Genomic DNA, 10,648 nt, shown 5'->3' on the forward strand with positions numbered 1-10,648 from the left:
TTTACGGCCCTCGAAAGATTCGGCTTTGGTCCAACATTTTGCTCATGGATTAAAATAATTTATTTGAGCCCCCAGGCTATGGTGAGAACGAATAATATCGTATCTGAACCCTTCTCTCTATTCCGGGGAACAAGACAGGGGTGCCCTTTGTCACCCCTGCTCTTTGATGTGGCAATTGAACCCCTTGCGATGATGCTGAGACAGGCTGCTGAATTGGTAGGGATACAAAGGGGGACACAAAACCATAGGCTGTCCTTGTATGCTGACGATCTCCTCCTTTTTCTGTCAAACCCTGCCACTAGTATCCCGGTGGCCCTTGGTATTATCAAAGATTTTGGGAGGGTGTCGGGCTATAAAATTAATTTAGACAAAAGTGTTCTTTTCCCCATTAATAAACAGGCGAGGAAACTTTCTTTCCGGGCCTATCCCTTTGCAATACATAAGGATAGATTCGCATATTTAGGTGTTAATGTAACTAGTAAGTATAAAGATTTACTGGACTATAACTTTAAAGTTGCACTGGACAAAGCGAAATTAGATATGGAAAGGTGGGCGTCGCTCCCCTTATCATTAGCAGGGAAGGTAAATTCTGTTAAAATGATTATACTGCCGCGGCTCCTCTATTTATTTCAGACGATACCGATTTTCATTCCTAAATCATTTTTTAAGGAATTGAACAAATGTACGTCTGCCTTTATTTGGAAAAAAACTATCCCCAGGATAAGACGGGAGTTTCTTGAGAGACAGAAAGAAGAGGGAGGTCTGGCTCTGCCGAACTATATGCACTACTATTTTGCTGCTAATATACATAAGTTGTTATTTTGGGTCAAAGAGTTGGATGAGGATGAAACCCCAATATGGGTTCATATGGAAAGGTATGTCTCTAGTCCAGTGTCCCTGCGCTCCCTGGTCTGCGCTCCTCTACCCTTGAGCAAACATCTTTACACAAACAACCCGGTGGTATCTCATTCTCTGAAAATTTGGACTCAATTCAGATCACATTTTAAAAACAGAACCGCCCTCCTGTCTGCTCCCATCTATGGAAATCACTTGTTTCCCCCAGCCCTCGGGGGAACAGCCTTTAGGGAATGGCATAGAGCTGGGGTGGAATGTGTCAAACATCTTTTTAAAAATGGTACTTTTATATCTGCTGCTCAACTGGAAAAGGACTATGGAATCTCCTCCAAGACTAATTACTTTAGATATTTCCAGGTTCGGGACTTTGTGAAAAAGTCATTCAGCCCCTCCCTCGAGCTTCCACAAAGCGGATGGATAGACGAGTTGATGGACACAGATCCGACTGCTAAGGGGACAATGTCCACGCTATATACACATATTCAGAATGTGGCTTCCCCCTCCCTGGACAATGTAAGACGGAAATGGGAGGAAGAATTGGGGCTGGACATTTCAGAGGTTGACTGGGGGGGGGGCTGTAGATCTAGTACACTCTGCTTCTATATGTGTGAGACACGGATTGATGCAGTTCAAGGTGTTGCACAGACTGCATTTGTCAAGGGAGAAACTGGCAAGAATGTACCAGGGGGCCGATCCGACCTGCCCCAGATGTAAACAGGTACCAGCCAACTTATGCCACATGTTCTGGTCTTGTTCCAGGCTGAAAGACTTTTGGGCTAACATCTTTAGAACATTCTCATTCATTTCTAATAAGGATATGGAACCAATGCCTCTGACAGCCATCTTTGGTGTGGCACCGAGGGAAACTCAACTAACAGCCTCTCAGAGGAAGGCAATAGCATTCGCCTCATTGCTGGCTAGGAGATTGATTCTACTTAACTGGATAAAGGCAACACCGCCATCCCATAAACGCTGGGTGGAGGAGGTGATGGCACACCTCAAATTAGAACATCTCAGATTTACTATACAGGGCAACACCAAGAAATTCTTTAAGGTCTGGCAGCCTTTCATTTCCTATTTTGAAGATGAGTTTCCTTCCACTCCATAACTGGCAACTCCCCCCACCCCCCCCCCCTTTTTTTTTTTTTTTCCCCCTTTTCTTTTCTTCCTCTGTCTGGGTATAGTTTTGTCTTACACTGTGCGGTAGGACTTGAGTTCGAGCTTTTCTGTATGAATGATATGCTTTCTGAAAACTCAATAAAAACACTTTGATTATTATTATCATACCGGAAGAGAAGTTCCTCTCCTGTCCCTTTCAGATAAGGACCATTCGGGGGGGCGGGCAAGATGGCGGACTGAGCAGTCGCATCCGTCTGAACTCCTCACTAAAGTCCCGATGTTTTAATCTTGAAGTTATAAAATCCACTCCTTTGAGCTATATTGACGACGTTTCAGCCCGAACATGAAGAAAACCAACAACACGAAACCTCCGGCAGTGAAAAACCTCCCTTTTACAACCCAGAGAAACAGCGAGCATGACTACCCAGCTCCGATGGAAACTGCTAATTCCAGCAGCAACAAGAGGGACAGACTGTTAACAACCCCTGATAATACTCCTGAGAAACCACATATGGAGAAAAAAGCAAAAGGTACGGCTAGTGATAATGACTCCAACACATCCACTGACACTATACTGAAAGCTATTGAGAGTCTTGGAAAACGTGTTGATGACCGCATGGACGAAGTTAGCAAACAAATTCAACAACATAGCGCCATGCTGGCTTCCATCGCTAAATCAGTACAGTTTAATTCAGAGGAGCTGCAAGAATGCAAAAAGAAAATAAAACACCTGGAAAAAGAGATGGAATCAATCAAAAAAGATAATGACGATATTAAGGATCGTGTATTGAGCCAGGAAAGATACAAAAGAAGATGGTGTCTTCGTATCAAAGGGAAAAAGGAGAAAACAAATGAAAATATCAGAGAAGAAGTGGTGGAACTTCTAGGAAGGATTGCTCCGGACCTAAAGACGAAGATGGAAGAAGCAGTTGATGTTGTCCACAGAGTGGGAAGAGCGGTGGAGAATAAGCATCGACAAATCATTATTCTGTTTGTGAGACGTGCCGTGAGAGATGACATCTGGAGGCGAACAAAGGCTTCTCCCGTGTGCAAAGAAGAAGGCATCCGCTTTGCTGAAGACCTGACCCCAGAGGACTGGAGATCCAGACAAGCATTGTGGCCAAAAATCGACCAGGCACGGAAGGAAGGCAAGGCTGCAGGCTTTAGGGGCCCTTTTGGTTTCATAGAAGGCAAACTCATCAGGGTAGAGACTCCAGGTACGGGCTGACATCTGACTACGAAAGGAATATACAGTGGAACATTTCGGATGATGGGACTTTTACCTCAAGATTTTCCTACTCCATCTCCTAAACTTCCTCTTTAAAGCTGTTCATCTGATTAAAAACTAATATTTCTTTTTTTTCCTTTAACACAAGGGGACTTAAAGACTCAATTAAGCGCAAAGCTGTTTTTCTGTTCTGCAAGGGGCAACAGGCAAATAGTTTTTTTCTCCAGGAAACTCATTCTGAGGAATCTGATGTGAAATTTTGGTCACAACAATGGGGAGATAAAAATTTTTTTAGTCATGGTACAAACAGGTCGGCTGGGGTTGCTATTTGTTTCAACAGATGTCCTGGTAGGTTTTTGTGCAACATGGCAGACAAAAATGGACATTGGGTTGCCTGTGTGTTAAATACTGATAATACTCTGATTATTTTGGTTAATGTTTATGGATACAACAATGATCAAGAGAATAAGAACCTGCTGCATCATTATGAAGCGCCTTGAGGCGACTTTTGTTGTGATTTGGCGCTATATAAATAAAATTGAATTGAATTGAATTGCATCAAATTTCTACAGTTATAAAGGAACTTTATACCAAATTCCCTAATGATTATATAGTAGTTGGAAGTGATTTCAATGTGACTCCTGATGAATGGTTGGATAGATGGCCTTCAAAGTTTTCAAGAGAACATAAAAACCCAATATTTGAAAAATTCGCTAATGATAATAAATTAATAGATGTATGGAGAGTGTTAAACGAAGATGTAAAACAATTCACCTGGCACAAACCTAATGGTCAAAGCAGGTCACGTATTGATTATTGGTTGGTATCCAACTCAATTTTACAATATGTTAAGGAAACAGTCATTTCTAACAGTCCCTTAAGTGACCATTGCGCCATTATTCTGAGACTACAAAGCAAAGACCAAAACAACACATTTAAGGATTATTGGAAATTTAATTGTCAGATGCTGAGAAATGAGGAGTATTGTAATTCTATTAAAAAATTAATTTTAGATGTCCAGAATGATGAAGCCATCAATACACCGATACTCAAATGGGAATATCTTAAATTTAGAATCAGAAAAACCTTAATTGCATTCGGTAAAAAGTTAAACAGACAAAGAAAAGAAGAGGAATCAAATGTAGTGAAAGAACTTATGAATCTGTATGCCAAATTGAATTGGACTGAGGAAGAAAAAGGAAAAATTTATAATTTACAATCTAAGTTGGACGAAATGTACCTTTATAGAGCCAAGGCTGCTTATTTGCGATCCAAAGCCAAGTGGATAGAAGAGGGTGAAAAGAACACTGCCTATTTTTGCAATCTAGAAAAACGTAGACAAGAATATAACTCAATATGTAACCTAATAATCGACGGAGAGGAATGTACAGACCCTAAACGCATTTCAAATGAAGTATTTACTTTTTACAGTAACCTTTATAAGTCTTCATACTCAGAACAAAATGTCACCTCCTTCTTTGACAAAATCAGTAATTGGATTCCAGTAATTGATGATAATTTTAGAGAAATTTGTGATGAAGACCTGACTATAGAAGAATTTGATTTTGCTATTAAGAGCATGGCATCTGATCGTTCACCGGGACCAGATGGTATAACAACTAATTTCTATAAGCACTTTTGGGAAGACCTAAAATTACTATTATTCAGTGCAATAAATGAATGTATAAATCATAAGGAGCTTATGACAACAATGAAACAGGGAGTTATAAAATTAATTCCAAAACCGGGGAAAGATAAGAAAAAACTAATTAATCTAAGACCTATAACACTTTTAAATACAGACTACAAAGTTTTTACAAAAGTTTTAGCCACAAGACTAAAAACAGGTATTTCTGAAATAATTAGCCCAACACAATCAGGATTTCTCAAAGGACGGTTGATCCGAAATAATATCCGCTTGGTTTTGGACCTCATCGATTACAATTACCTAATTAAGGATGATGGTTTTATGTTGTTCTTGGACTTCCATAAAGCATTTGATTCTATTGAACACACTTTTATTATTAAGACATTTAAACATTTTGGGTTTGGTGATGCATTTCTGGATATGATCACTATGTTGTATACTGATATTAATAGTTGTGTTTCTCTTTTAGAAGGCACATGTCCCAGGTTCAGGGTGGAGAGAGGTATCAGGCAGGGCTGCAGCATCTCACCTCTTTTATTCATTGTAGCCACTGAATTACTTGCTATTACTGTCATAAACTCAAACATCAAAGGATTAGACATAAATAATCACAAATTAATAATAAGTCAGCTTGCCGATGATACAACAGTCTTTCTAAAAAATAAAGAACAAATTCCATTGGCCTTAGATCTTTTCTGATGCTTCTGGACTACGCCTGAACCTGGACAAATGTGAACTCATGAGTATCCACAATTGTTCTCACTCTTCTTTGTATGATATACCTGTCAAAAATGAAATCAAATATCTTGGAATCTGGATAACTAAATGCATGGCTGATAGTGAAGAAAAAAATATTCAGAATACAATTGACAAATGCAAAAAAAACTCTAAACCATTGGCTACAGAGAGATTTAACGTTGTTTGGCAGGATAATGTTGACCAAGGTTGAATCTTTGTCCAGATTAATCTATCCAGTTTATTCCCTAGCCATCCCACCAAGAATTATAAAAGACATCAATAAGGTGAATTTTAATTTCATATGGAAAAATAAACATCATTATGTTAGTAACAGGGACTTGATAAAAGATTATGAAGAGGGGGGTTTAAAAGCAATCGATTTTGAAATAATGAATGGCATTTTAAAGATTAATTGGCTACGATCTTTCTTGAAAAATGATAATGAGATCTGGTTCTTGATACCATCTCTTATTTTCAACAAAGTTGGGGGGGATCCAATTCCTTTTAGTATGTGATTTTGAAATTTCTAAACTACCCATAAAACTTTCCAAATTTCATCAACAAGTTCTGTTAAATTGGAAATTAATGTTTAAACATAACTTTAGTCCCCACAATGTTCCATTGTGGAATAATAGGGTGATATTGAATCGGGGGAAATCTATGTTTGTGGAAGAATGGATGACAAAACAAATTTGGTCTGTGACACATATAATGGATGAAAATGGAGATATACTTGAATTAAACAGGCTTAATGAGAAATATGACACGAGTTGCTCGTTCGAGCTCTATAAAAAGGTTTCACAGAATATCCCAACAGTCCTTGTAAATACGGTAAAGAACAATTTTTCAAATATACAGACTCCAAATTTGCATAAAGTTAAACTAGATGGTCTTGACTTGGTTAATGGAAAATGCAATAATCAGTTTTTGAGGAGGTATTTGGTTAACACCTTATATCCAGGTAGGACAAAACATTCACTCGTCTTTAAAGATTATAACAAATCTGAGATCTCGTTGATCAGAACCAAATATTTAACATTTCCAATTCCCCCCAAATTTAAAGAAGTCCATTTTAGAACTACAAAAAATATTTACCCCTCCAATGAATTTATGAGAGACAGATTTAAATTTGTGTTAGACAACTGTTATATTTGTAAAACAACTTCGGAAACAACAGAGCACATGTTCTATGGATGTGTGACAATCCAGAATTTATGGAAATCTCTCCATGTCCTAATATTGTCCCAGTATGGATATATTGATTTTTGGTCTTTTCAAAATATTCAAATTGGAGTAATCCTTATGGACAAAAATAGTGAGTTTTTAGTTAACAAAGTATTACATACATAAATGCCGATATGCTAAATCCCCCCCTTCATGGCCTGCTCTTAAAAACGACCTCTCCCTGTTCCGTAAATCTCTTAAGCTGATAAATAAGCCCCAAGCAATCAAATTGCATAGATTTTTAGAGGAGTTTGATTTTTCTTAGCCCCTTATTTAAGTTATATGTCTTGTTTATGGAACCTCACTTTTAGAGATTTTATGATCCCCTTGTCTTCTTTATTTCTGTTCCTTGTTTTTCATTCTTTTTTTATTCTTATTTATTTTTGTATTGGTTATTCATCTTTTTATATTATTATTATGTAGATGTGTGAATATAAATGTGTATGTATACATGTGTATATGCAAATATATGTGTGTGTGTATATATGTTTACTTTTAGTTATTGTCGATTTCATTGTGGTGTATAGGAGATGTGATTCTGTTCTGATTGTTTTAATATGTCGCTTGTCTCTTTGAGATTGTCATTGTTATTGTTCTAAATAAAGTTCTTAAAAAAAAAAAAAAAAGATAAGGACCATTCGCCTATGTGTGGCTGGACTGTGGGATTATGGGACTGTGGGAGGGTAATTTTAGCATATGGAAAACATGTTTTAGCCTTGTTTTAATAGTGTATAGTTAGTTCTGCCGGCAGGGTTTTTAGCAGGTTGCAACACTTTTTTTTTGTTTTTTTTTTTTATTGTATACGGGTAATTTTATCTTGTATTTGTGACTCTGGCTGAGTTTCTTTTATGGAAATAAATGGTGTTTGAAGCCAGCTAAGTTTCTGTGCCCTGAGCGCTGACCCGCTCACTCCCCTTCCTCTTGTATGTGAACAGACGTGGTGGGGAAAATTTAGGTCCACCAGTCTTAGCGGCTACAATGACAGAAATATAGAGAAAATTACATTTTCTCTGTAGCAGTTCATGGATTTCATAAGCAACACACTTTAGTTCACACAAAGCATAAAGACAAAAAAGCAATATATACACTGAAAAAAATGCAATAGGGTGGTTGTTGAATTTGCATAGAATTACTTCATATATCCAGCATGACAAATTTAAATTTCACATCTAAACATATTTTTGTCTTTTAATTTTCACATATTCTTTAAGAATATTCATTCTTTTAGAACAAATCATGTTGAAAAGAAACAAGTTAGTCGTGTTTTATCCTCAAGCTCCGCCCCCTGGAAAGGAAAAATCGGCTGCACTGTCCGCCATTTTTGTCTCTCGCTTTGGAAAATCTACTACCATCTGGAGTTTTACACTTGAAGGTAAATAAGATTTTAAAGCTAACACACCAGTGAGAAAGAGTGTAGACCCTTTATATATGTGGACTTTTACTGGGGTGTTGTTATTTTACAGGTATGTGGGCTGTTTATCGAAAACCATGAAAGGCCAATGTTAGCTAGCTCCAGTTAGCTAATGGTAACCGAAATTATGCGATAAGCAAATTAGTAATTAACATATATAATGTGAGTTAATATTGTTTGTATATGACTAGTTTGTTGAAACATGTCTGCTGCCAATGTGACTGCTCACACACGGTAATATTACCAGCACATAGCCACAGCCGCTATAAACATGCTGAAAGGTCAATCTAGCTTCTGTAGTCAGCAGCTGGAAGACTCAACACAGACCCAAGATTCAGTGTAACGGTTATCTAAATGTTGTGTGTCCTGTTTGTAAGCCCAGAAAAAGAAATTAAATAAAATGACGGCCTTGAGCTTCAAGCTAATGTAAGCGCAATGCTATAGCATAAAGCGACTAATGCAATGATGAGGTTGTTAAATTAGTAAAAACACAGTAAATATATCCAACATGAATCATTTATATTTTTGGTCTAAACATAATTAAGTCTCACGCCTTTCACTTGTTTTAGAAGGATGTTCAGTCTTTTAAAACCAGTCATATCAAAATAACAGAAAATAGTTATGTTTTCTGTTGAAACTCCACCCCCCGCTAATGTGCATTAGCTTTTTTTCAATGTGTGCCCAGTCACATTCGCTTGTTTTTTCTCAGTGAATACAGACTAACAAACTTGTGTCCATTTAGTTAACTGGTTGTACCTAAAATGTTTTAGTTAAACAGTTAAATAAGCTAGTTTGCCATGGGGTGTGCTCTGTGTGTGTTGGGGGGGTGTCTTCACTAAAGTGGGTTTATTTAGGGCATGACACCTATGCAGTACTCATTAGGAGAGGAACTGCGTGACGTGGGGCTTTATTTCATGTTCTGGGGCAGTGAATGTAATGTACTGATAACATGTTACAGACACACAAAAACCCAACAAATTGTTTTAACTGATTTATAGAGAGACTGAGAGGAGGGCTTAAAGAGATAAAAATAATGACAGTATAAATATGTTAAATTTATTTTTTCTGTATCGATATATGATGCTTATCCCTGCTGAAGGGCAGATTGGTGTTGCTTCAGAACAATTCTCTAGCTCTGTTATGTAGAGGTGTTACAGTTAATGTTTTAATAACATTATTTTATTTACTAGTGAAGATTTGCATATGTTATCTCACATTCTGTAAGGTAAATTTTCTGGAAAGGTCAAATTAACTAATTTAACTAAGTATTAATGAAAGACCTTGATGTGTATATGACAATAATAGATGTAGTTTATGGGTCATTTGGCAGAACTGCAAAATGGCCAGAAGGAGGCAACTGCTGTGGTTGCAAACAGGCTTTGGGTGGTATGGAAGTAAGGGCAACTATGGAACTGCTCAGCAACATGGGACCCATAGCTAATAAATAGTAATATGACAAAAAATAACAACTTTGTGTGGATGTAACCTTGTGAGATTTGAGATTTTGACAGCATTTTTATGTGACAACTTCTCTTTTTAGATAAATGCAGAGTTTAAGCGCATTACCACCATGCCACTGCAGTCCATATTACTCTCGCAGATAGATGTGCTATCTGACAAACTAATAAAGGTCTTCAAAAGGCGAGGAGGACAAATAGGAAGAAGACTTCAGAACATTCTGGAGCCCACGGCCCAGGTAAGAAAAAAATTAATTTGTGTATACACTTTAGGGAAAATAATAATTTTAACAAAATGCTGCTTGTCACTCTATGCCAGGAGTATGTTGAAAATCACCTGGGATTTTCACAATTTACCATGGGTGCGTTTTTTGTTTGTTTTTTTCCTTTACCTGCATTAGAACTATGTGTGGAGTTCATAGTTGAACACCTCTCTATGCTCTGACAGTATTCTGCTTCTTTGCATGGAGATTTCACTTCATGCATTACCTTTTTAAGCATTCTGAGGACTCAAATCACATGCTGTAATGAATCCATTTTTTTTTTCACCTAATGTGTTAATGTTAATATTTTTTGGAATAGTGACACAGATTAAAATAAGATTTGGTATAATGTTCTTTAACCAGTGTTCTGTTTAATTAAATTTTGGAATTCTGCATTTTCTAGGCCACAGATGAAGCCATTATCCAACGATCTAATAAGGAAACAACCATGGGAATTTACATCATAAAGTCAAGAGATGCCAATGGCAGCCCTGAGGACATCAGGATAGTCCTTGAAGGCCAGAGAGTCTGGCAGGATTTGGATAACTATACCCTAGCAGCTGCAATGCTGTTTGGACTAATGTACACTTTGAACCTCACCTACCCACTGGAAAAGTATACCTTTGAGGTATTATAGAAACTGGTTATGGAGCTCAAAAGGAACAGCCTTTCAAAGAAGGCCCAGGTTTTCAGGACCAGACTGTA

General features: G+C 37.4%; 1 long non-coding RNA gene across 1 annotated transcript; it reads left to right on the forward strand.

Annotated features, from left to right (window-relative positions):
* Nucleotides 1-7,977: 7,977 nt before the first annotated feature.
* On the forward strand, nucleotides 7,978-10,438 carry LOC309710437. The gene is made up of 3 exons (XR_014277715.1): nucleotides 7,978-8,184; nucleotides 9,764-9,919; nucleotides 10,347-10,438. It is a non-coding gene; the product is annotated as an uncharacterized lncRNA (long non-coding RNA).
* Nucleotides 10,439-10,648: the final 210 nt, after the last annotated feature.

The sequence above is a fragment of the Aulonocara stuartgranti genome (genome assembly GCF_965226115.1).
Source record: "Aulonocara stuartgranti genome assembly, chromosome: 1".
Classification (NCBI taxonomy): domain Eukaryota; kingdom Metazoa; phylum Chordata; class Actinopteri; order Cichliformes; family Cichlidae; genus Aulonocara; species Aulonocara stuartgranti.